Below are 22,247 nucleotides of genomic sequence, written 5' to 3'. Positions count from 1 at the left end.
TGGAAAGGTGAAGAGGTTGCCATTTTAGAGTTGCTTTGTATGAGAGTGGTGCACCATTCTTGTGCCTAGTTTTTACGAATCCTAAGAGTGTCAAAAGTATCTACAGAGTGCTAAAACAATATAATCTGCAACTCAATTTAGTGGTATGTACATAACTGCACGCACATAACTGGAAGAGGTGTGGCTCAGCGGGCAGGGTACCTGACTCCAGACCACAGGGTTCATGGTTCAATCCCCAGCTCAGGCAGCAGGTTAGCCCAGCACCATGTGACTCAGGGCAATAGCTTAATTAATCTTCCCGATGGTCCCCAGTGCCGGGATACCTCTCTGGAGGTAGCTGTGTGCTCTACAAATGCTGATATTTCATTTCACGCAACAAAGCTCCAGGACCGGACGGCTTACCTATTGACCTCATTAAACGCAAGCCAGACTTTTGGGCACCTCTTCTCTTAAACATTTTTAACAATCTAACGCATGCCCCGCAACCCAACTCATGGTCAACAAGAATCATCGTACCGATTTTTAAAAAGGGTGATCACTCAAGTCAAACTGCTACAGGCCTATTTCTTTAATAGACAATACCCTAAAACTCCTGGGCAGAGTTCTATATAATAAGATCCTATATTGGGCTGAGGGTAGCGACACCCTAGAGCACTGCCAGCTGGGTTATAGGAGTAAAGTAGGCACTAAGAAACAATGCCTACACCTTAACTTAATCATCAGCAAATATACCATAGCCCAGGACTCGCTGATATATGTGGCCTTTATGGATTTGACCTCTGCTTTTGATCTTGTCAATAGGTCAGAGCTTAGGTCTATCCTCTTGGCCTACGGTTTGGATGACGCACTGGTGCACTTTTTAGCGCATCTGCATAAAGATCTAAAGGCCCGGGTCAGGATCAGCAGTGGGGGCGAAGTTACCGATGCGATTAAAGTAAGCAGAGGGGTTAGAAAGGGGTGCGTTTTGGCCCCTCTGCTCTTCATCATTTATATCAATGGTCTGCACAAATCATTGATCACACTAACCCATGATGTCCCCAAAATTAACGGCAAGATATTACCCATGCTACTATATGCCGACGACGCGGTCATCATGGGCCACACTCCCAATTCCCTACGCATCTTAATCCAGGGCATTGTTGATTTTATGGCCAGCCTGGACCTAAGTACTAATTTTCATAAATCTTTTTATGTCTTGCGGGCCAGGAAAACGCCAACTAAATTTTATATCTGTGGAAGGCCAGAAACTGAAAAGCACTAGCACTTTTCCTTATCTTGGGTTGGTCTTTGCTGTGAACGGGCCCTGGACGAACATATGGTTCACTGCAGGAGCAAGTTCTTAGAGGCTTCTAACTCCATCCTTAGTCTCTCACGGCCTAAGAGAACAGGCGCTCTTTTATCTATTTTTTATTTTTTTTAAATCCCAGTGTATACCGACAGCCACTTATGGTGCAGAAGTCTGGGGCATTGCCAAGAGTCACTGTATCCAGATAGAAGAAAACAGATTTTGCAGGAAATTATTAGGTACACTAATCTCCACAGCTCAGTATATCTGTCATAAAGAACTCAATTTAAATTATATAGAGGACTATATAAGGGTCCGCCCTGCCCTCTTTTGGCTTTCCATATGGAAAAACCCGGCAGCAACACTCACAAGAAAGATCATAGGTGACTGCATTGGATGTGAGAAAGGGCAAAATATTCCGTGGTTGTCCGGAGTGCACAGGAGCCTATTCGGTGTTAATTTAGGAGACCTCTTTTTAAGCCTGAGCATAGCTGAGACATAAAAATGTCCTCAGGGATGCACTCTATACACTTTATAGCACAAAAAGGAAGGAGAGGGAATCCAAGAAACCTTCTCTCGTTAATTTTATGATTACTGAAAATACTGTATGTATGTCCCCTGGCCAGCTACCTCACCCTGCCCATGAGTAACTGGGAGAGGAGTCTTCTCTTCCGTCTAAGGGCAGGTAGTGTAACATTTTTGCTGTTCTTTCCCCTCCGTTACACACAAAACTAGATTCCCAACCCTGCCCTGTGATAGACAGAGTGGCCAAACTATTCTATACTTTTTGTTCTTTTGCAGGTACTACATAAAATACGCTAAGTGGCTTTTAATCCTCTTTTTTTAAAAAAAACGATACCAATTAGCCTGGTAGATGCTTACAGGAGGTTACTTACCTTGACAGATGAAGAGCTGACCTTCCACGTCGGCACTTTTTTGAGTATTGCCGTACGGGCCTGCAATATGATGTCCAACCCTTGAGTCAATTTTTCTCACATGAGTTTCCCCCTTACATATATGTTTTAAAAATTGTGTATTTATGCCTTTTGCCAATTAATTCTTACTGTGATTATGTATTTGTGTATTTTAAATTGCTATATTTACTGTACTTTTAGGGCTATGGCTGTATCCGAATAAAGTACTTTGAACTTTCTAATCCTTTAAAAAAACTACATTAGAAAATGAAGATATATATGGGAGTTTTATCAAAAAGAGTATCACACTGATGTGAAAAATATATGAGATGAACTGTATCTATTAAAATGTAAGTGTTTAAGAGGTTAGAGGTGAATGTTTTGGGTAGTAAAAGAAAAATGAATTAGTGCCTCTTTATTACATTGTGTATGTTATTGAAAAATAACAGTATAGGCTTGTGGAAAGTTGCAATGAGGAACTAAGAATGTTTTAAATGTTTAAATAGCAAGCGCAGAATAGATACATCTGTTATACGCATTCTGGGAGTTGTAGTACTTTTAGTAACATTATTAAACAGGAATAGTGAAAAACGGATGAGAGAATGTTATCTGCGAGTATATGAATTAGAAAGAAGTAATATTTGTTAGGTATGTATTGGGAAGTGTTTGAGGTTTTTAACTTATATGACCACTTTGCATATGCTAAGATGGTGAGATGGTTTTCGTGCTTACACATCGCTATATATACGGTGGGACGTTTGAGTTTACATAAAGATGCAGAGAGGTATACATTTTTGAAAAAGATGACTTGAAGGTGTACATCTATTAAAAATTGCATTTATGTTTGCATGGTGATTATTGTTCAGTAAGGCTGATAAAAATTTCTTGTATATGGTAAGGGTAGTCTTTTTTCTTTAAACATAGTTTGTTTAAAATTGAGAAGGATTAATAGTGCAGAATGTCTCAAGAGTTCTTGTGCTAGCTTCATTTTGAGTGCAACTTTTGTTTGAGATATACGTAGAAGCAAAAGAAGTATTTAGGAAATTATGTAGGTTTGCCATTCGCAAAATGTTTTGTGCTTTAAAACATTCCAAAATTCTATTTTCAATTTTAGAAACTTACTGATGCATGTGCATGCTCAGTAAGAAAGCAATGTGTGTTTCTAGAGAACCATGTATGCAATGATATATCAAGCGTGATACCTAGACTTCACTCGCACATAGCTCAGAAGAAAAGCATATATACAGTAAAGCAGGTAGTTTGATACTGACAGAAGGAGATAACCAATGAGTCAGATATTTAGTGACAACTGTTATGTATCTAACATCAATGAAGGTACTTTCACAGCCAGTCAGGCAGTATTCAGGCACTCATGCAATCACCCAGCCACTAATCAGACACTCATCAAATCAGTGATTCACTATCCATAGAGTTATTCAATTACACAGACACTACACATGTACTCTTGCAATCAGGCAGGAAGACAGTATGTAGTCATTGAACTATGGAGGCACTACCCATACATTCATCTAATCACCTAGCACTAACTATTTACCCACTTACAACCCATGCAGTCAATTGAAATAATGAGGCACACACATGGACTGATTAAACACTCAGGTTCTACTCATGCACTCATCTAATTACGTAGAGAGTACCATTGTAGTAAACCTATCATCCATCCAGTACCTATGCAGTCATTTAATTACTGAGGCAATAGTATTGCACTAATATAATCACCCCAGCAGTACACTTACTTTCATCCAATCTCTCAAGCTTTAACAATGGACTCATGCAGTCACTCAGACACTAATCATGCACTCAACTGAGTTATTCATTAATGCTGTACTGTGTGCATTTTGCACTGCAAATGTCTTAGAACAAGTGTTCAGGTGTCTGTAATCCAAAACTAGACGATATGTATTGTCTGGTTTTGAGAAAGGAAACAAAGGATTGTTCATTGATGAGGTGCATGTTTCAATCACGCCTTGGTATTCAAGTTGATCTAAGATCTCCCTGACCTGTTTTTTAGCTTCTTGCTTAATTGGGTACTGCCTTTGTGCAGTAGGTTGATTTTCTAACTGTATATTATGGTGAGGTGAGTACTCATCCCATCCTACATGATTTATGTATAATGCTGGGGCCTGGGCAACTGCCCATTTCTTGGCATATGTATATTTTAGGTGTATTGGAACATGGTTGGGGAAGGCTGGCATAATGATGTCTTCGCCAAGTGGGCACTCCCTGACAAATTCTGGTGGCCAGTTCTGTTCTGCTAGAAGTATATTATAACCGTTTGAAAGTTTCTCCCAAAAGAGTGCTCTCACTTTTCTTCGTATGCCTCCCTCCATCCGGAATGTTATTTCATATAACATTTGTGGAGTACTAACCCTGGTGTCTACAGTCTCAACTGTGATGTACTCATTCAAGTCCACTATCTCCAGAAGTTCCTTCAGGTTCTGGCGAGCTATTGTTACTTCTGCTGCACTGTCCAGAATTGTCTATGCCCATTCTCCGTTCTTCAGTTGTGTTCTCAGAATCCTCAGCATATCTGATCTTCAGACCTGCTACATTCTTCTTAGTGAATTGAGGTTTTAGTTTGTTTTTCTGAACGTGTTGTTCGTCTTTGGACTTTACGCGTTCTTCTTTGTGATCTGACCATCCTCTTCTTTCGGATGTCTGTGACGATATCTGAAAGGTACAAGAGGAACGTGTATCAGTATCTTGATACCTGTCATGTTTACTCAAATTAGCCCTATTCCTGAGGTTATAGCTCCTTTCAGAGGGCTCCTTTTGAGGAGACCTACCTTGGGATTGAGAACGTTTCTCTTTTGAATGTTGTTTGTTATTTTCCCACTTCTTTTTAGAAGATGTAGGATTGTGTTTAATAGAGTCCCTCTCAGAACCATCAGACAGTTGTGGTTTGACTGTGTAATTCTATTAATTTTTGTATTTGATTAAGTAATTCCTCCTCTGACATTGCTTCAATGTCAGGATGAGTGTGTAGCTGGCTAAAATTGGCCATGTGGCTCCTGGTCTACCGAGTGGACCGAGCCTGGTAATGTGATTGTATGTTTATTATGTTCCTGGTATGTGAGTGGAATTTCAATATCCTCAAAGGGAATATATTCCTGAGTTGGATCGTCTTCTTTAAAGAAGTGAAACACTTTTGTTACTGGATTTGATTCTGTGAATACTATCCATGAATAGAATACCTCTGTCTGAAAAGATTCATGTGCCTCTATCAGGAAAACTGCTCTACAACCTCTTGGTGTTAGGCCATGTTTTATACGTTTTAGAGTGATGGCTCTCCTTAAATTTGGATGGATGTTTATAACACCCTCATCGGTTTCATTTAAACCTGTAAGATTAAAAGCTGTTCCGACTTGGTCAGCTGTAGCTTCACCGGTCACGCTATTATTATCCCCGTTTTGGGACATTGTTTTTGAAAAATGTAGAACAAGTTTCAAGGAAACAAAGATAAGGTGCACAATATTTTGGAACACTGTATCCTTCAACATTGAACAAACCAAACAGCTAATGCATAGGATTTCCGTACTACTCAGCTATGGCGGATATTAACCCTACCCACTCCAGACGTCTTATGGAGTATTATGAGTAGGGGTCCCTGAGAAAAGCACAACTGAGTTACTTCAGTATCTAGCATTAAATGAGTGCCTTACCAAACACGTTGGGTGCCATGTAGTGTAGTTCCTATTTCCCTTATAGGCTCTGCACATTGGAATAATATACACTATAGTTGTGGCATAGGACTGAAGTCAGTATGCCTCTATCAAGTACATTAAACTTAATTACTTTGTGTGCCAGCTAACTCAGAGGCCACTAGAAACTCCTTGAATAAACAAGAAGGGAGTAGTTTCTGGCAACCGCATAAACATGACAACTTTGTTTCCCTTAGATTCGGAACATGTCTCAGAATCGTGGAAACAACAGATAACAGTTTCACTCAGTCAATCGTGCATGCTTAGTTTCTTCAGAGTTACACAGAAATAGATAGACGGGCGTTTCAATAAAAGGATTTATTGAACAGTCTTGTTTCTCGCATAAGAGATATGAGCTGTTACAATCGCAAGACAGTATGCGAGATATCATACGTACAGCGTAAGCAGTAAGAAATAATACTGCAACAGCATTATACACATACATAAATAACATAAGCTAGAAAATCGATACTCGCTTGATACTTGTAAATAGTTCTACCCCAGTGTACCTAACCTAAGTGTCGTACAAGGTAAGAAGTAGGTGCCGTATTCTCTTGTATGGTAAGCTATAGTTTTGCATATGCCAAGAGTCCATCTAGGTTCTAGTCAGCTCCATACCTTAGAATGGGAGAGGTGGGAATCTCTTTCCGGGTCTCAAACTCTAACACCCCGCGAAGGGAGTCAGAACACTGGAAGCTGGATTCTCTGCGAGCAGGGATGACAGCATCTGGTCAGTGCGTCAGGCGGGGACTCAAATTCTTACTAACTTGCCATGGCGGTCCATATCAAGCTGTGCAGCCGAGCCGTGGTTTGCCATGGTATGGGAAGGTATATTTATATCTGGAAGGGGCTTAGGAATGTTAGCATTGACGTAAAGTCGGACAGAGTAAGACGTCATGAATGAACCCCTATGGAATAGTAGTTCATGGATAATAGATGAGTTCTTGGAGAAATCAATAATCCTAGCTAGGGAAAGTCCCAATGGCTTAAGGGTCTGGTTGCTAAGAACTCATTGTGACGTGAGGATGGACGGATGTATGTGACCATGCCTGTATTTGGATAGCATGGCTAATGTCTAAATAAGGACTGGGATTCTATGCCTAAATAAGGGCAATGCGAATTGTGACTATATAAGGACATGATTTAGGAAAACCTATGTATGGACATCTAAATCGCAACACAACAGTAGATCGGTCAGGTGTTGGGAAGGGCCTTGTATGCGTGGGTGAGGAGATTGAAGTTTATTCTTCTTTTGACTGGGAGCCAGTGGAGATCGCAGAGGTGTTGATTGATGAAGGATCAGCTTGGCTGCGGAGTTCTGGATAGTCTGGATTTGCAAAATTTCTTTTTAATTCTGGCGTAGAGAGTGTTAGTGTAATCCAGTCTGCTGCTGATGAGCGTGTGCATGACAGCTTTTCTGAATTTGGATGGGATCCATCTGAATGTCTTTCGAAGCATGTGGAGGGTGTTGAAGCAGGTCGAGGATACTGCGTTGATCTCATGGTTCATTTAGAGCAATGAATCTAGAATGATGCAGAGGTTTCGTGAGTGGTCAGTCAGGTTGGTTTTTTTCCAAGGGCAAGGGGCCTCCAGGAGTTGTCCCAATTGTACAGGGTGGAGCTAAGGATGAGGACTTCTGTTTTATTGGAGTTGAGTTTCAAGTAGCTATTCTTCATCCAGGTGGGGATGGCTTTCACCCCTTCTTGGAAGTTGTGTTTGGTGATGTTCGGTACTTTGGTGAGGGAGAGGATAAGCTGGGTGTCGTCGGCGTAGGAGATGATGTTGAGCCCTTGGTTACTATCGATGGTTGTGAGGGGAACCATGCAGACGTTGAAGAGGGTGGGGCTGAAGAAGGAGTCCTGGGGCATTCCACAGTTGGTCTTTGTCCTTTCTGAGAGGTAGGGAGGGAGTCTGACCCGTTGAGTTCTGCTGGTGAGAAATGAGCATATGCAGTCGAGGGTCTTGCCACGGATGCCGGCGTCATGGAGTCTGGTGGCTAGAGTGCAGTGGGAGATGATGTCGATGATGTCGAAGGTAGTCGAGAGGTCCAGGAGGATGAGGGCTTCCATTTCGCAATAGTCGAGGAGGAAGTGGATGTCATCAGTGACAGCGAGTAGGGTGGTCTCAGTGCTGTGGTTGCTGAGGAATCCAGATTGGGAGATATCCAAAATGTTGTTTGCTTCGATGAAGTTTGCTAGCTGGATGTTGACAGCCTTGTCAATGACCTTGGCTGTGAATGGAAGAAAGGAGATGGACCTGACGTTTTTGCGGTCTGTCAGGTCTGTTGAGGGTTTCTTCAAGAGGGGGTTAACTTTAGCCTGTTTCCAGTTGTCAGGGAAGGTGGCGGTCTCGAAGTCCGGCATAGTTTGGGGTGCGATGGTCAAGGTGGCTCTGTGGAAGATGTGGTGTGGGTAGGGGTCTGAGGGTGCTCTGGAGTGAATGGTTTTCGTGGTCTTTGAAGTGTCTTCTTCCATGAGTGGGGTCCATTTGAGCAGGGTTTGTTTGGTGGCGTATATGGCGGGGGAGCTGGAGCAGTGTGGGGGTCTTGGTTGTCGAATTTGTCGTAGATCATCTTAATCTTGAGGTGGAAGAAGTTGCTGAGTCTGTTACAGAGGTCTTGGAAGGGAGGGAGATCTGTTGTTTTGCTGCAGGGTTTGGCAAATTCCTTGATGATGGAGAAGAGTTCCTTGGTATTGTGAGCATTGGTGAGGATTCTGTCTTGAAGGTATGTCTTCCTTGTGAATTTGATGAGATGGTGGTATGCGGTGGTGGCTGCTTTTTAGGCAGTGCAAGTTTCTGGGATTCTGTTGTTCCTCCATATCTTTTCGAGTCGTCTGCAGGAGCCTCTGGATTTTTGGAGTGCAGGGTTGAACCAGCTTGCCTTCTTGATGTGTTTTCCTTTGGCTTTCTTGAGAGGGGAGAGTGTGTCGGCGCAGTTAGTGATGAAGCGGTGGAGGTTGCATGCAGCGGTGTTTGCTTCTGATGTGGTCAGTGGTGTGGTACTGTTGAGGGCGAAGGTGAGCTGGTCTTTAGTGACTTTGTTCCAGGTTCTGTGGGGGAGGCTGTGGGCGTGCTTGTGTACGGTGGGTTTTTTGATGGAAAAATGGTATAGTCTGTGGAGGCAAGGGCATGGGGTGTGATGAGGTCAATGATGGCATCGGTAAAGGGAGCACGGGGCCGGGCAGCCTGTAGATGAGGGTTCCGCACAAGTTGTTCTAGGGTTGATCTGTATCTGGAAGTGGAGGTGCACCATGAGGGTTGTTGTGTCATCCGGTAAGGTGGTTGTAATGCAGAAGGTGCTTTTGTGAATGATGGGAATGCCTTCCCCTGGACGGATGGGCCAGTCCTTATGCATGATCTTGTATCCATCGGGTATGGTGGTGGCGATGTCGGGTGCAGAGTTGGCATTGGTCCAGGTTTCTGTGAGGAAGGTGACATCAGACTAGTATGTGTTAAGGAGGTCCCAGATTTCTATGGCGTGCTTGTGTAGGGAACATACGTTAAGGAGGATGCAGTTGAGTACTTTTGCAAGCGGTTAACTACTGATGGCTGGAGGGTACTGCTGGGGTACAGAGGTGGGTGAAGGTGCGGTGGCAGTAAAGGCAATAGAGGGTACCTTGGGTGTTGAGAGCTGGCAGTTGTTGCTGTGTCCAGGGATGAGAGCTTGTAGGGTGCTAGAGTCATAGCAGAGGTGGGTCAGAGGACCAGGGTCCTTGGCACTGGTCGCGGTCAGGTTGCGGACGGTCACAGATGGACTTGCCTTTAGCTGCTATTAAGTAAGGATAGGCGAGGGCTGGTCAGCTGGGAGGCAGGAAGGACACTCTGGAGGGGATAGGTTTCCGCAGGGGCAGCAGCGGCAGGGGAAAAACACTGCAAAGGTAAAAACATGCTAGAAAGGAAGAGACAGAGAAAGAAGAGAGAAAAGAGGGCACAGAGGAAAAGAGGCAGGAGGGAAAAAAGTGTAAAAAGAGGCAAGAAGGTAGAGGCAGAACAGCAGAATAGCGGAGTGCTCTTCCACTGGACCACCACAGATGAGGCACAGGCACCCTGTGGGTGGAGAAAAGGCCTCAAACACCCTGCATCAGGAAGCTCAGGGCTCAGAGGGCAACACTCAGTGGTGGAGCTGCGCAGGGGGAGAGTGGTCACACTGACCAGGTCAGTGGTCTTGTTCTTCTTGCCACGCAGCAGCCGCCATATAATGGGATTGGGGGAAGGCGGGTCAGCTGGAAAGCGGGAAGGACACACTGGAGGGGAAGGGGCTGCGGGGGCAGCAGTGGCAGGGGAAAAAAGCGGTAAAAAGAAAAAGACAGAGGAAGAAGAGAGAAAAGAGGGGGCAGAGGAAAAGAAGCAACAGGCAAAAAAGAGAAAAAAGAGGCAAGAGAGGTTGAGGCAGAACAGCAGAAGAGCGGAGTGCTCCTCCACTGGACCACCAGGGATGAGGTGCAGGCAGGAGCCTGTGGGTGGAGTAGGGCCTTGAACATTCTTCAAAAGGAAGCTCAGGGCTCAGGGGGCAACACTCAGTGGTAGAGCTGTGGGAGGGATAGCAGTCACACTGACCAGGTCAGTGGTCTTGCCCTTCTTGCCATGCAGCGACCGCCATTAAGTAGGGATCAGGGGAGTGCAGGTCAGCTGGGAGACGGGAGTGGGAAGGACACACTGGAGGGGGAGGGTCCGCAGGGGCAAAAGTGGTGGGGAAAGCAAGGGGAAAATGAAGTAGAAAGTGAGAGGACAAAAGAGGAAAGTGACAGAGGGACAGACAAAGGAAGAGAAAGAAAGAGAAGGAAAGAAAGAAAAGAATAAGAGGGCACAAAAGGAAAGAGGCAAGAGAGGCAGAGGCAGAATAGCAGAGTGTTCTCTTACTGGACCACCAGGGATGAGACGCAAGCAGGAGCCTGCGGGTTGAGGAGGGCCTCAAACAACCTGCAACAGTGAGCTAAGGGGGCAGCACTTAGTGGTGGTGCTGCATGGGGAAGACAGTCACACTGACCAGGTCAGTGGTCTTGCTCTTAGGGCCACACAGCAGCCGCCATTAAGTAGGGATTGGGAGGGGGATGGGTTAGCAGGGAGCCGGAAGGACACACTGGAGAGGGGAGGGCCCCAGGGGCAGCAGCAGTGGGGGAAAGCAAAGGAAAAACAAAGAAGAGAGTAAAAAGAGAAAGAGGAAAGTGACAGAAGGGCAGACAAACAAAGAGAAAGAAGGAAAGGAAAGAAAAAGAGGGCACAAAAGGAAAGATGCAGAAGAGCACAGTGCTCTCCCACCTGACCACCAGGGATGAGGTGCAGGCAGGAGATTGCTGGTGGAGGAGAGCCTTGAACACACTATAACAGTGAGCTCTGGGTTCAGGGGGCAGCACTTAGTGGTGGAGAGGCACAGGTGGAGAGCAGTCACACTGACCAGGTCAGTGGTCTTGCTCTTCTTGCCACGCAGCAGCTGCTATTATGTAGGGATCAGGGGAGGGCGGGTCAGCTGGGAGGTGGGAAGGACACACTGGAGGGGGAGGGCCGTGGGGGCAGCAGCGGCAGGGGAAGAACCCAGCAAAAGGAAAAATGCTGTAAAAAGGAAAAGACAGAGAAAGAAGAGAGAAAAGAGTGCACAGAGGAAAAGAGGCAGGAAGGGGAAAAAAGAGAAAAAAGGCAGAACAGCAGAAGAGCAGAGTGCTCTTCCACTGGACCACCAGGGATGAGGTGCAGCCAGGCGTGGGGAGGGCCTCAAACACGCTGCAACAGGAAGCTCAAGGCTCAGGGGGCAACACTCAGTGGTGGAGCTACGCGGGTGGAGAGCAGTCACACTGACCTGGTCAGTGATACATCTCTTATGAATTCAGCAGTAATAGAGGCAGATGCATACACAGTTCAATAACTACTCTAATATTCCCTAACAGAGCCAGTAAGCAATCCATGAAGATCCTTACATAGACATTGAGAGAGCCTTACTGTAACTAAGAGAGAAATACATAAACCTACAAACGTACTTAGATATGCTGAAACGTGCACATAGACACTGAGGCAGTCTTTGAGTTATGTGCTGAAGCACTGACACTAACGAGTCACTGATGCAGAGAAATAGATGCTTAAGCATGTCTTTGGCCTGCTACTGTAGTGCCTGTGTATAGCAGTTTTCTTGGTAGACCAGCTTGAGATTCAAAACACGTAGCTAACCCTTTAACTCCAGTTCTACTATATATAACTCGCTCCTAAAGCAGGATGTAGGTAGGCCAGAGGACAGGTAGCTATAAGCTTAAAGATAACAAATGTTTTTTCAAGTTTGATTGAGTTACATGTGCACTTATAGACCTATCTGTTCAGTTACAGAGGCACTCTTCTACCCATACTGCAACTCACATACCTATGTGTAAAAGGATACAGCCAGTAATTAGGGGTGAGCGGTAAACTCCGCTCTGCTGGCGGAGTTCATTCAGTTTTTGGCACTTCCTGCTCAGCTTGGAGCGTGGAGTTCGGCAAAAAAACTCTGCCGACTGTAGGTGGAGTGGAGTTTACTGACATGCTCACCCAAAAGTACAGGTCCCGTCAATTTAAATCCTATGTCTGATGAATGTCAAAGTGTTTCCATGGTTTGGCTCAAGAAGACATTCCAAGCAGGCACAGAGAAGAGACACTTCTCTTTAGAACATGCTCCAGGTGACACCACTGCTACATTCTTCCAGAGAGCGTTCCAGTTCTGACTTCCGAGACGGTACAGGTGCATGCTTTCTGGCCCTGTGAGCTTACGGTGCTGTCCCATCTCACTGCGCATGCCCACATTTGTAGCCTCTGGTTGCTGCTATACACACCTATCCCCATGAGTGGCACCAGTTGTTCTGGCTGGAGTCCGGTGTGGTCCCTTGCATGACTCACTGACCCCGACATAGCAACGAGGCTCTGCATCCCACTCCGTGCCCTCTTCAGCCATCAGCCGACTCAGCCACAGCAAAGAGGCTGGGCTGTGCTTCACTGCAGGTCAGTGCCCCCCATGATTCCAGAACAATTATTGTAAAGTTAAAATGAACAAGCTGCTTTAGATATGTCACCTTAACTTTAACTAAGTGGACAATGTAATGAAAAGGACAAAATCCTCCTGTTAGAATGACAGGTTGGGGTTGGTGTACAAGATCAGTAGGTACTGGTCCATTGGCTGGTGACATTATATTGTGCCAGTTTGACTTCATTCTCACCCTCACAGTTTTCTCAGAGGTGCGTGATTAGCCAAAGTACATCGATGTGTACATGAAAAATTTCATTTTTCGGTTTGTGTTCAATTACCAGTGCAAGTCTACTGCAGTTAACTACTGCAGTTAACGTGTGTCTTTACCAGCATCATCTCGGAGAATTACTGAGCTTGGGAGTTAGATCTTCTTTAAATATTGGGCACTGAACCTCCCATTACAAGAGCCTGTCTGTGCCATGAAGTAATAATTAGTGGTGTGATATGCCTAGAAGCAGCAGGTGCTATACTCCCACTTACTTCGACCATGCACAGAACTGTCCAGAATTTCATGGAGTTTTCCAGTAACTCTGGAGAATTCCATGAAGTGCAACTTCGCGAGCTCAGCCCAGCCCTCCCAGTAATATACCCAGTCAGACAGTGTTAGAAACGGGGTCTCTAGTTGTCAGGGTTATGTTACCCTAGTCCAAGTAGGGACCACTGGTTCCGACATGGTAGGTCTCAGAGTACCCCCAGACCACCCTCTGGTAGCTTGGTGCAAAAGCAGGTAGGCCAAACTCAGGAGGCAATGTGTAAAGTATTTGTGCAACACCCACCCACCATAACACAGTGAGACACCACAAATAGACACTACACCAGTTGTTTATAAAAATATTAAATCTTTATCTATATTTTAGGCAGGATCAAATCAGTAGAAATTCCACATATATCTTATTTGCAATATCTGCTGTCAGTGTTCTGAAGTAATCTTGCAAGTTCTGTGAGTCTGTGGCCAACTGCAACTGTATGGGCACTAGTTCACTTTCAGGGTTTATAAGAAAAAGAACCTGCGCAGGGACTGTGTTCCTCCCAGTCCCCAGATAAGGATCTCTAGAGCGGGGTCAGTCAAAACTAGCGTGCTTCTAAATACTCTCAGGCCCCCGCAATGCTTATAGTAAGAATGTGGCAGCAACAGAGTCAGACTGGTACCTCTAAATTAGCCCCGCTGTCCTTTGCACAAGAATGCGGCCGCAGAGAGTTAGACTGGCACTTCTAAATTAGCCCGCTGTCTTTTGAGCAATTATTGTCGGCGGAATGCATAACCCCGGTCCCCGACTGATTATGGGCCCCGGGAGTAGTGATTATGCGGCAACGGTGCCTCTTTTGAATACCTTGCACCCCACTCGCTTCGAGGCGTGTTACAAACTAGGGGAACCCTCGACTCAGGGTAAAACCCCCTTGTGTGGCTATGGGCAGTATTGGCATCTCTGGTTGGAAGAATGGTACCTTAAGCAGGTCCGGCTCCCCGCTGCGCGACCACACGTCCCGTTGATACCCGACCCCCCAGGTAGCACAATATGCGGTAGTGTGACCTGGGGAGATGGTCGGTGGTCGTGGTCCACTCAGGTGCGATTCTCTGTCCCGAGCCTCTTCCCTTCTTATTGCGGGCGCCACCCGGATGGATAGTCGCCCCAGTGTCCTGGGGCCCGATGCGGCTTCCCTCGCTGACAGGAAGCCGACGTCCTGCTGGGCGGTTCCTCACTGGGGAAGTCTTTGGTCGCTGGGCAACGCTTTGTGCCAGCGCCCAATCCTAGCGCGGTGTGTTCCTGATGTCACGGGGGGATTCCTCACAGGGCTTCTCGAGGCTCCCGGGCTGGCGGCGATGACTTTGGCAAGCAGCGTTTCCCTTCCCAGCGCTTTCGGGTCACGGGCACACAGCGCACTCAGGCTCCCGGTGCTGGCAAATTTGGCCGACCATGCGCGTTTTGTGGAGCCCGGGCCGGCGGCGGTGCAAGCAGGAATGGGGCTTCCCAGCCTCCTCACTACCACAGCAGAGGAGGTCACAGAGGGAACCTTCCTTTGGGCAATATGGGCTCCTGATAAAAACGCACGCTGAGTGTAGAGCGCAGGCGCCCAGCAAGGGCAGGAATGAAACCAGGCGCAGTCCTGAGTGCACAGCGTTGTAGGGCCAGTCCTTACAGTCCCTATGGTTCTTGTGCTCCCTCAGTCCAGGGGGGGAGCAGTCAAAGGAAAATGAGTGGAGACACTCTGGAGATGTTCTGTAGGTTCTCTCTAGCAGGGCAAGTTCAGCAGGCTGTAGGGCAGCAGTTCCTTAGAGCAGTCAGTCTCAGCAAAGGTGGCAAGCCTCCTGGTGCGGCATTCTTTACTCCAGCAGAGTTTTTTTGTAGTCCAGTAGTGTAACAAGGATGTGTGGCCAGGACCCTCCCTTTTATATCCTGGTGTCTGGTCACTTCTGGAAGGATTCAGGGTGTTCTGGGGTGTTCCCTGCCTTCCCTGACCTGGCTCCTGGCTGTCTACAGTGACAAAGGCAGGGTCGTTAAGCCTTTTGTGTGGCAGCCGGGCCCAGCCTATTCATGTGTAAAGGTGTGAATCACCACTCCCTCCTCAAAGCCCAAGAAGGCTATCAGCATGCAGATGGGGGGGGGGGAGTCTGCAGTGCCCAAACTAAGTGCAGGCAGGTAAATATCCATTTCCTAAAAGTGGGATTTCTAAAGTAGTAGTGCCCAAACCCCATATATCACTAGAAAAGGATCCCCACCATGAGTCCAACTATACCAAACATGATATACCTATCAGGTCCCAGTCAGATGTTATCCCATAGGGGGGGCTCCCAATGTTAGTCTATGGCGGGGTAGGCCTCACTACGGTAGCAGGGGCCTGTGGCAAGTATGCCAGTGTCACCATGTTTTTAGGGGAGAGCACCTCCACCTTAGCACTGTTTAGCAGTGGTAAGGAGCCCAGAGTCCTAAGTCCAACAAAAATGCATGGTTAAGTGAGAGGCAAAAAGGGCAAAAATGTAGGGGAGACCACTCTAAGGCTGACAGCTCCAACAGACAGTGACAGAGGCACCTGAACATTTACTCACTTACACATACAGCTTTTATGTATCTCGCAGTAAGGGAGCCTATTGTAGAAACAGTTAAAGATCCCAATACTCACTAACACATTCAGAAGGCAATCCATGCAGCCCCTTAAAAGTACATTGAGAGACACATAGAGTAACTAAGACAGCTAGACATATACCAACATACTTACCTGCATTTCCAATGACACACCCACATAGGGATTGAGACAATCATTTAGATATGTGGTGAAGAACTGACACTTACTCATGGAGACAAGTAGATGTTTCACAATGTGTCGGGCCCGCTACTGTAGAGCCTGTGTATGTAACTCACCCCTAAGGCAGGCCATAGGAGCTATGAGCTTAAAAGATAACATGTATTGTAACTGAGTTACATGTGCACTTCTGGTCCGATATATGTTGAGTTATAGAGGCACTCTTCTACTTATACTTTAACTCACATATCTATGTGTAAAAGGATACAGAAAGTAATACACCCAGTCAGACAGTGATAGAGGTATTTTGGAGCTTATACAGTAGTACTCCAATTGTTCTCTTTTATGTACCCCTACACGCCTTCATGAATTTGCCCCAAAACATATGAAATGGGAACCAAGCGGGAAACCTCACAGAATAGTCATATATAATTAGGAATATAGAAAAAACTCTTTGCTATTTTACAAATAGGGATTAGGATGTTTCTGTCCTGATTACAAGGCAAGCGAGGGTACGAAAAAGAGCACTTCTGTAATACTACTTCTCATGTTCATAAATTCGTTTGTGAATATTCCCCAAAGACTAGATGCATCTTTGGAAAGATACCCAGCCTGGTCCACAGTAAGTTATTGCTCTGGAAGTGCACATCACAGTTGATACCCTTCATTTTTATGTAGGTCAAGTACTGCTGGATGGAAAATGATCAAGAGAAAATGAAGGGGATATTGAACATGAATCGCAGGCTAGAGCTGATCACATCCAGCTTTTTTCTTTCATCAACACTCCATCCAAGTCTTACAAAATGCAAAATGGAAATGAATTTAAAAGTATCCCACACTCAGACTCTGCAATTCAGATCAAGGATACCATCAACATGCAAGTGGGTTAATGTATTAATAGCTGCAATACACGATTTAATAGACATATCCAAGACTCGGATTAATCAAGAAGGATAAAACCAGTTTCAAGATGCACCAATCACGTCATCTTATGAGCAATAGCCACTTTATTCCTGTTTTATATAGTTCAAGACAAAGAGGACTCACTCCATTGAAGTCTATCCATGCTATTCGAAATTTTATATTTTTTAGGTATTTCGATACTTAAAGGAAAGTAGCTTATTAACGGGAAACGTAGGGGCATATTTACAACGAGGCGATAAAAAATTATCGCCGCTTTAGTGGCCGTTTTCAGCCAAAAAGCGGCGACAATTTTATCGCTATATTAGCAAGGTCACGCTAACGCGTGAAACCTTGCTTTAGCGTGGGGATTTCTAACGCCCAGCTTTGCATCTCTAATGAGATGCAAAGTGGGCGTTCCTGACCTGACATGATAGGAGAAATGTCGCTAAGCGACATTTCTCCTATCATCAAGCCCCACGCTATGAAGCATAGCGTCAGGAAAAGTAGCGATAACACCTGTTATCGCTACTTTCCTAACACCTGCTTCAGGACTGACTTAGCCATGATATCCTATGGAAGGAAGATATCATGGCTAAGTTTGGGAGTCCCTATCAACAAGCTAACGTGAGATTATCGCTGGGTTTCCAGCGATAATCTCACGTTAGCCAGTTAGCGTGAGGATTTTTACCGCTAGTGAGATAAGCGTTGCTAATAGCACGCTATCTCAGCGATAAAAATCCACGCTAGCCGGCGATAATTATCCTAGCGCTAAGTGCGCTTTGCGATAATTATCGCCGGTTGTTGTTGATATGCCCCGTAATTTCGATTATGTCTTCCAGGAAACATTTTGTGTGTTTAAAGAAAAATATGAGCGAAAATTGTCTATGCTGATATTAATGTGAAGGCCCAAAGGCAGACAGTGATGCTTCTGCAATGATGAAATCAATCGCAATACTATTTGTTGGGTAAACATAAACCTTAAAACAGTGTCTCCAGACGTGTAAGCCTTTCACACCGTCGCCATTGGTAATAGACACGCAGATATCATAATGCGCCGTTTGGCCTTTCGCCTCATCTCCAAATGACTTGGAAAAGGCTTGAATTGCAGAAATAATTTCTGGTATCTTTGCATGTCTATCTCTGGAAAATAAATGTTGTGAATTACCACATCCACACAAACACTGTACTCCATGGCAAATTCATCTTCCGGTATGGGAACTCAGTACAACACACACTCAGAGACCATAAACACAATTCTCACCGTGAAACAGAACAGGAAAATGTTCATGCTTCTTTCACAGTTGTGGGCAACGGGTTTCCTGTTTTTCAACAGCTTTTTATGGAGTTTGTGTTATTTGCGTAATGCAAACCCTGAGCAATTTATTGTTATGGTATTTACTTCCCAATGCAAATCAGGTTTTTGTTAAAATGTAGGCCAGAGTAACACAAAGTAGCACTGTGCGCTGCTTTGCTCTACTATGTCTCAAGTGGGCATTTCAATTTTTTGCTACATGGGCATTCCTGTGCAACTACCCATGACATACTACTAACAGTGTACCAAAATATTATTATGTCTCCTTGAGGCAGGCGTAGCAGAGGACAAATGTTTTAATTTCTCTATACATTTCAAACTTTTCCTGTGTATTTCATTGTACAGGACACAGACAAAGGGGTCGATTATGATGCCGTTTGGAATAGGCTTCCGTATCCGATTCGGAACCCATCTTTCCAACCGATTCGCAAAGGTTTCCAAATGACCGATTATGATGTTCATAAAGTGTTCAGACTTTCCGACTCGGTTCCGGATGTCATTCGGAGGAGCCGAGTAATTCAGAGCTGACTCGTACACGTCTACGGAATGCGTTTCCGACTCAGCGATTACGATTTCAGATTCGGACAGCCTTTCTGAATCGGTTGTTCTGGCTCGGATCAGCTGTCGGAATCTGACTTTGGGGGCCTGTAGCAGGCCCCCCTTCACCCAGGGCCTTCCGAATGGGGCTCATGGGGGTAACCAAGTGACCCCCTTTTCCAACCATGCACAGTATGGCAGGCACCAAGGGTTGCCCGCCACAGGGTGCACAATTTTTAGGGGTGGGCGGAATTTGCGAAATTCACTTTTGCAAATTATCGCGAAAATGTTAAAAATCTCCGCAAACACGCGGAAATATCGCGAAGATGCGGAAGTTTTTTTCCCGCCCATTCGCGGTATTTTCTGCGTGGTCACGGCTCGCCAACTTACCCATACGGTTGCTCGCGGGCGCGGCCATCTTGTTTTCACTTGTCTCACGGTGCATGATCGTGAGAAGAAAGACGTGATCGCGCGACGCATGACGTTACTGCGGGCGCGAACTGTCGCGAGACAGCGCAAATGGCTACCAACAATCCAACATCTCGTGGAGAACGTGACCGGATCGGGAAATCTTGTCGGCGAATGCGGGGATTCAGGTAAGGCGATCACGCGCACGCGAGAATGTATTATTTTACAGCGCGAGCAAGAAACAAATTATCGCTAAGCTGCGGAATGCAGAAATGTTGACATTTTCGCGCTTTCCGCGGAACGCGAAAATGCCAAATTATCGCAATTTCCGCGAACGGAACGGAATTTTGGCCCCTAACGATTTTCCCCGACCACCCCTTTCTTTAATGGGAGCCTGTGTATTCGGTCGGAACACAGGCTCCACCAAATTGTATCTGGAAGCATCGTAATCATTTGGTCAGACTTCCCGGATCCCATTCAGTCGAAACCGTTCCGAGACCTATTCGGTCGGAATCCTTAGGATCGTCTATGTAATCGACCCCAAAGTGGGAAAAGTGTTAAAATACAGTTTTTATTTTGGAGGGCTCCTTTTCCAGTACAAAATATATGCTCTACAGAATGCACACACCCTTGCACTGTGGTGCAAGGATGTGTGAGGTGGCCAAAGGGAGCCTAAAGTGCTCCAGTGGTAAGAGAAAAACACAGTGCTGACACTGTTTTTCATTATCCCTTTGATGCAATGCAGCACTGCAAGTTTGGTTCTTGTGCTGCACTGTTCCACATTTTAGGAACCAAAATTGTTGTGGTGTGTCAACTGGAAAAATAAAAACGGTACTATATCTAGAAAGATAAAGCTCAGAAACATTTGAAGTGGGTGGAGGCATACATAAAATGCAGCTTGATAAAAGGAATTTAGTTTGGCAGTCATAAAGTGACCAAGTAAAGATTTTTGAAGAGTGAACGCATCTATGGGCAGCCTGTAAACAGAGTAAAACGCAATTTATTTTACACGTTTACATATGTATAGATCAAGGGATGCAGCTTGAAGAGTCTTGTCAGAATATGTTCTAGCTTAATATCCATTGTTTTGACATTTTTAATCAGTGCTGAAACTGCATAGTCAGTAATAAGTAAGAGATGGAAACTCGGGACAGAATCAATATCAAATATGGGTCATGTAAGTAAAGTCCAAGATCTTTGGCATAAGAATAGATTGCTTTCATAGCCACAAATGAATTATGATGTGTTGACAGAGATTCAGCATATCAATCACTGGAATCTCCTGGTCTCCGCACAGCCATGATAATGCTTTGCATCCTCCTTCTTGTTGATGTTATTACCCTTACCTCCTGGGTTTATAGGGTAATATTGCGGATGCCTTAGTAGAACATATTATGCTTCTGAAATTTAAGGAATCCTGTTAATTAGTATTGGCAGAAGATTACAACTGGGTTAAATTTGAATTATTCACTGTGAAGACCCTTATGGATTATCTTGCTCTTGTGGAGATGAAAGAGAGGTTTAATGGAATTACACTCAGGTTTGGCCAGATGGGTCTGACATTTTCATTAAATTGTTGAAATGAGGTTTTATCTCCCTTCCGCTGTTGCGGATTGGTTACTACAGAATTTGATTTCATTTTATTTGTTGTCTTACCTAGTGCCCTGATGCCGAAGGTTTCCTGGAGCTAAGAACAAGAATAGCCAAATTCCAATAGTTGCAGGTCCTAGATTAAATGCTCCTAAAAGCCTTCCTAAAAGGAGGAAGTCAGACATCTGTTTAAAATGAATAGATGTCAGGTGTCAGAAGTTTGACCCTACGACATGAAATAACGTCCACCCACCCTACTCTTCTTTCATATAAGACACTTGCAGTAAAAGATGTCTTTTATAGGGTAATGCCCAGGCTGACATATAGGTGCCGATTCCGATCCGTTAAAAAAAATTACCGTACGACTCGTATCCGTATTTTTTTACGTACGAATCGTACAAGTCCCGTACAAACGGAGAAGTTCGATTCGTACGTGAAAAATCCATACGAATGACTTCGGGATAAGTCTACGAGACGTCCCCGGACAGTTTTACATACAAATCGTAAAACTGAAGTCCGAGCGCGCAAGTACGATCCGAAAACACAAGCCCATGGAAAAGGCCCCGTACGGATCGAACGCCGTACCACTCGTATCCGGGTAAACTTGTGTCTGGGCTACGAGTTGTACAGCCCCCCCCCTCCCCCCATATGCCTGCATCGTAACCCCCCCATGTCCACACTGTACCCCAGCCCCGTACGTGTACGCACCGTACCCCACCACCGTACCCCAGCCCCGTACTTGTATGCACCGTTCCCCAGCACTGTACCCCAACACCGTACCCCAGCCCCATACTTGGACGCACCGTACCCCACCACCGTACCCCAGCCCCGTACATGTACGCACCGTACCCCACAACCCTACCCCATCCCCGTACATGTACGCATCGTACCCCACCACCCTACCCCAGCCCCTTACTTGTATGCACCGTACCCCACCACCGTCCCCCAGCCCCTTACTTGTATGCACCATACCCCACCACGGTACCCCAGCCCCATACTTGGACGCACCGTACCCAAGCGCCCTACCCCAGCCCTGTACCCCAGCGCCATACCCCAGCCCTTTACTTGTATGCACCGTACCCAACCACCGTACCCCAGCCCCATACTTGGACGCACCATACCCCAGCGCCGTACCCCATCCCCCTACTTGGACGCACCTTACCCCAGCGCCCTACCCCAGCACCGTACCCCAACACCGTCCCCCAGCCCCTTACTTGTACGCACCATACCCCACCACCGTACCCCAGCCCGTACTTGGACGCACCGTACCCCACCACTGTACCCCAGCATCGCGTATGTATGAACCATACAACAACACTGCATATGTGAGCACTGCACAACAACATCGCGTATG

This window comes from Triturus cristatus, chromosome 9, assembly GCF_964204655.1.
Source record: "Triturus cristatus chromosome 9, aTriCri1.1, whole genome shotgun sequence".
Lineage (NCBI taxonomy): Eukaryota > Metazoa > Chordata > Amphibia > Caudata > Salamandridae > Triturus > Triturus cristatus.
This window is presented reverse-complemented; position numbering follows the sequence as displayed.